Source organism: Cajanus cajan, chromosome 10 (genome assembly GCF_000230855.2).
Source record: "Cajanus cajan strain Asha chromosome 10, NIPB_CcT2T_4, whole genome shotgun sequence".
Classification (NCBI taxonomy): Eukaryota; Viridiplantae; Streptophyta; class Magnoliopsida; order Fabales; family Fabaceae; genus Cajanus; species Cajanus cajan.
The window spans coordinates 46978087-46984086 of NC_138526.1; the positions used below are offsets into that span (position 1 = coordinate 46978087).

The window sequence follows — 6000 nt, forward strand, 5'->3', positions numbered from 1 at the left end:
ATAGGTATGCCAACCCAAACTTCATAAAACTAGCAATTAAACATAGTAATCCAAATTGGGATAAATGGGTGTAGTTTTTTATGGAGCTATTGCGGGTTTTGATGGTTGTGTTGGGTGGAACCACCATGCTAATTCATTGCAATCTTTATGGCGTAATAGTTCAATTTCTCCACTTTCAGATGGTTAGGATAGGCCGTAACAAAATGAAATCTGAAATAAGTTACCCGAATTAATGCTGGGATATTGGACCATTGCTAGCTCTTTAATTGCTTCCAACTAATTAGACATAGGTTGTGCTGGGGAAAACCCAGCAATGGAGACACCTCTTATTAAAGTTAAAGTTCCATGCAATTAAAATCCATTGTTTACTTCCTCACGTTATTTCAGAAACTGGTTACTTCGAGCAGTTCTCATAAATTGGAAAACCTAATGAACAATAAATAAATAATCTACAATCATAGGCGTATATATATATATATATATATATATATATATATATATGTATATGAAACTAGTAATATATTTTGTCTTATTTATAAGTCCTTATTTTATGCTCTCTATAAATTCTATTTTAATCTCTATTTTTATTCATTTGCAATTTCAGTTCCTTTATTTTAAAAGAGAGATATTTAATTTTTGTATTTTTAAAAATATGAAATGTTGGTTTATCATTAATTTAATGTTCATTGATTGTTAAATTTTGATGATTTATCATCATTTAAGTGACATGATATTTAGTGACATGAAATATAAGAATAAAAATTAAAAATAATATACAAAAAATGTTGGTTTGTATCTATTTTTAAAAGTGATTGATATTTATTTTATAAATAAAAATTTTATTTGTATATTTAAAAAAAATATTTTTAAGTATGATTAAACATTAAAATTTAATGATTAATAGATGTTAATTTAATTGGAGAACTAAAATGTCAAATTTTAAGATTAGAGAACTAAATATTTTATTTTAAAATAAAATGACCAAAATCATAAATTAATAAAAATAAAGAAATTAAAAATATAATTTAATCATTAATTTATTAGTTTTAAATTAATTTAAAGCTATTCTTATCTAATAACGTTTGTGTTTTATATTAAAAAAATATAAAATATTTTTTTTTTAAAGATAAGAAAGATTATAATGGTCGCAGTGAGGATTGAACCTAGGTCATCATGCTTCTAACTACCCCAACCTCTCCCTACCCAATCACTAGACTAACATATTTTTATGTTCCATTGTGTTTCGTAATTATGTTAGAATATTATATTAAGCATCGTAATTAATTTTTAACTATCAATTTTACAATATTACATGTCATGTTCATAAATAAAAAAAAAGTATATTACTTTATTTGTGAATATTATTTATGTACTAAAATAACATTAATAATGAGAGTACAAATCAACTGACGCGTCATTATTTCAATTTAACCAATAATTTTGCGTTTAAATATATTTGTATGCATATCTATTAAATACAAAAAAAAAAAAAAGTTTTAACATTTATAGTAGTCTTATCTATCTTACCTCCAATGTGAAATGCATATGATATATAGACACAAAGATAACATTAACTAAATAAAAAATCAAAAAATAAATTATTAATTTGATTTAAATAATGTTTTATTAAATTGAATTGATTAAATCATATAATAATTTATTTATGTACTAATATTTTAACCCATACATTTCACAAACTAAATATTTATTAGATATAACTAAAATTTATAATAAGTTTTATATAAATAAATATTTTATTTACATATATAAATCATATTTAAAATGAATATAAATAAATATATAAATTATATTTTAAATTTAAGATAAATAAATATATTATTAATTATTGATAATTTATTTTAAGATATTAAAGTTTAATTTATAAATAAATATGACAAGTAAAATATTAAATTAGATAGAAAGTTAAAAGAGAGAATATTCACTTATTTAATATCCTTTCAAACTTCCAAAAAAGTTTGTTCTCATATTTGACAGGAAATACTCCTTTGTAATGAATAATTAAAAAAAAAATCTCTTGAAACATTTCCGTCGATGAATAAATTATAAAATTTCTTTTAACAGTCGTTTACGTTTAATATATAGAAGTTGTTTTAAATTAAATAAGTTCTTATTACCTAAAAATTATATCTTGAATGAAGCCTCTTTCTTAATTTGGTTTCCTTTTATTGTTTTGAATGGGGGAAACGGGTTCTCCCCTGATTGACTGCAGAAGTGTAAGTCCGTTTTCTTTTTTTGGGCCCCCAACTATGATGGACTGTAGAAAAACAAAATTGTTAGTTCAAATTTTGGGTTGATGAGACGCTACCAGAACCCAAACAAACACAATGCATTACGTGGCCATGTGGATCTCTATATCTCTCTCTCACACACCATAAGACACACATATAAAGCCTTTTAATCTTTTATTTTATATTTTAAAATTATAAAAATTTATATATTTTCAATCTCTGATAAGGGAATGATGAGAAATTAAAAACATGTTATCTGTGTTAAATATGAAAAAAAAACAAAGAAATTAAATAAGAACTAAAATAAAATACAGTATTTTAATTATTTTTAGAAATGGAATTTATATTCAATCCTTTTATCTTTATTATCATTTTTTCTATTTACTTTCTTAATAAATCATTCTTTTGCGAATTTGGATCCTCTCTTGCAGTATTCTCTTTCCAACCTCTCTCTAGCAACATTAATAATCATTAGATAAATCTAATGGCTCAAATTTAATTTTATAATTAATGTAATTTCTTAAATAATTTTTATAATATTAAATTTGAGTCATTAAATATATCTAAAGATTATGAGTGTTGTTAGAGAAAGGGTGGAGAGGATCCAAATTCTTTTTTTGCTGGCTTAAATTTTCATTTAAAGGCAATTAGGTTCTATATGTAGTAGACATTTGATAAATTGAAACTTGTATATTAATATTATTGATCTACATTATTTGTAGGTCTCATTTCATTTCGATCGACTGCACTTGTCTTCTCTGTTTAATATCTATAATTAGTGGATTCAAGCTTACCACTTTCGCAAGTCACACGAAACCCAAACCAAGTAAACTAATACGTAGTATAATTTTTTTGGCATTACCTCGTGTTAGTATCTGCTTCGTCGTTTATCGGATTATTATATATTTCTTGGTATATTCTATGCTTCTCGAAATGAGACAGGTCAATTTCTCTTAAAATACTCCACAATAATTGAGTTGCAAAAAGTACAATAACAATTTTATTTCTGATTCCATTTCAGTTATAGAATATACAACTGATACTATATTAATACTCGCCATCAAGATCTGCATTGACATATTGATTATACACTTCCCACAAGCAAATTAAACAACTCTACAAGTAATTAACATGGTTCCCATTTCCCAATTAAAGTTCACACCTCGCAAACCACAACATTCTATGTCTACATGTTGCAAGATTTTGTATTATAGAAAGCTTTACTTATGGTTCTTTCCTTCTGCATTTTTCTTTCATGCACTCTTGAGCTAGATAATCTTACATACAGGCTCTAGAAGAGCTTTTAAGAAAAATAAGATGGAAAACTAAATAATTTTCTCTATAAACTAAATTAATTAACTTGCATGAACTAATTTGTAGAAATTCCTCCTATTAACTTCTCTGAAACTAGTTTCGGCTTATAAAAAAAAATGTATTTCCATTTTTCTTACTTATTTCCCCAAGGAGTATTGCTGGAGAGGTTTAATGTGCTTTCGAATAAGTTGTACTAGACATGAGAGGGAGTTGTATTTGGTGGTGTTGCGGCTGATGCCACACGCTTCCCTCTCTCGGATCGGCTATTCTCAGCAAACTTGAGACTTTGCTGATGCAAGCCCTTCTTTCTCTCCTCCTCATCCCATTCAGAGGTGTAATAGAATTCTTCAGTGGATTTGTTGACGTCTTTTGAGGGTGGTAGGAACATGCCACCCCACTGAGGGAAGTGAACAATACTCACAGGAAGAGTGCAAGCCACTATCATCACACCCATCCATGAGAGACCTGAGGCAGTGGAGAATTTGGAGCTTGAAAAGAAGACCAATTGTGTTAGTCCAGAGCCAAAGTTGCCACCTGCACCAGTAAGACCTGATATGATCCCCAAAGACCTCCTTGAGATGAAAGGAATGATGCCGAAAGTTGCACCACATGCAGCTTGAGCTCCTATAGAAAACAAAATCATAGCCAATATTGCAATAGGAAGAGAATTGGCACGACCAAGCCACATGCAGAAAACCCCTCCTAAGGTTTGGAGGATCCATAGGGTCCAAAGTCTGCCTCTCATGCCAAATAACCGTGCTGCAACATCAGAAGCATATCCACCAAAGGGTCGAGCAACCAAGTTTGCCATTCCAAATGAAGCAGCAATGATTCCAGCAGTGTGAAGCTTGAGATTAAACCTGTTGGTATCATTTCCTTATGTAAGGTCGAAAATGCCAATTTGTTGTAGAAGAGTAATTAATTAATTAATGCAAGCGGGATGTATATGCATATAAATATATAAGGCCTTTGAGCTGAAGTGAACTAACCTGTCATAGAAATACTCAGCAATGACATTATCGGTTGTCAATTCAACTCCCATTGAGTACCCATAGAGGAGGGCAAAAATCCATGTCCTGTAATTTGTTATGGCGTACCATAGCACCTGAACAAAAAATTTGAAACTCGTTATATAGTTATAGATTCTTTTCTCCCCCAAAACTCCCTTCATGGAAAAGTAAGACTTATAAATAAGAGGAAATACTAACCTTGGAAAACTTGTCTTTAGCAACATCACCCTTCTTCTGCAAGGCCCCAAGGTTTCCATCAGGCAAGTCCTGGCCTAGTGTCAACACCAAGATCCCCATGATGACATGCATGGAGCCAGGAACGAAGAACGCAATTCTCCAAGCAGTGAAGGGAGTAGCCCCAGCTCGTTTAATCAACTCATAGACCAAAGGCATTATGAGCTGAGTGGCACCACCACCCATGTTCCCCCACCCGGCCGCAGTCCCATTCGCAAGGCCAATAATCTTGCTATTAAACATGGTGCTCATCCAGTACTGGCACGACACAAACGTGGCCAAGGAGAAGCCTATCAAGAAGCGAACCACTATGTACCCCGCAGCGTCCTTCACGAACGACATGCAGAACACGGTGGGGGCAGACAGCATGATGAGGTGAGGTTAAGGTTGTCGCGGATGATGGGGACAAGAGGGGCTGCGGCGAAGGTGGAGACGAAGCAGGTGAAGAAGGAGATCCAGGAGAGGTGGAAGGTTCTCATGTGGGGTTTGGCCATGGAGAAGAGTTTGAATACCTTGGCCTTGTGCTCCGAATCCACCGGAAGAGAGAAGTTTGCGGTGGTGTCTGTGGGGACAATGGGGGAAGCCACTGAGGCTGCGAAGGTTTGTTCTCTCCCTGTTACTCCGTGCATGGAGCTTCCGGGAGAGCCTTCCATCTCACCCATTTGATCAATCTTATTAACAAGGAACTTAATTAGAAAGAGGATTCAAGATTTGAAGTGTTGCTACCAAGTACTCAGTGTCATTTGCTTTTATAGTAGGGAAGCCGTTGACTATGCTATAAGCTAGAATTAAGCCAAGTGGGTTGCGCAAGTTTAAACAAAGTATATTATTCAATGATTCATTTCGCCGCATATACTCCATGGAACGGGTAAAAGGCTTGTGGTATATCCCAAAGGCAAACAATCATGTATAATATTGTATTCATACTGAATTTAATTACTACCACTTACCTTATGAAATAGTATAATATATGTACTTCATCATGGTGCTACACGTACGCGTGTGCATGTTTTCATTGCAACAGCTATCGTTAAACACTTGAAAAACAGCATGTGCATCCTCGAATTTGTTTGGCAGGTTTCGACACTCATGCTTATGTTATATTCATAATAACATCTCAATGTATATATATTTATCATTTGTACTTTCTCAATATCTCAATCTCATATCATCTTTTTTCTCATTAAGAGTGA

General features: G+C 31.8%; 1 pseudogene across 1 annotated transcript; it reads right to left on the reverse strand.

Moving 5' to 3' along the window:
* Positions 1–3317: 3317 nt before the first annotated feature.
* Positions 3318–5542, reverse strand: LOC109811588 (high-affinity nitrate transporter 2.1-like; annotated as a pseudogene). Its single transcript, XR_014430367.1, has 3 exons — positions 4772–5542; positions 4553–4668; positions 3318–4423 (listed from the first exon to the last, which is right to left on the reverse strand). The product of XR_014430367.1 is annotated as a high-affinity nitrate transporter 2.1-like (transcript).
* Between the last annotated feature and the right edge of the window lie 458 nt (positions 5543–6000).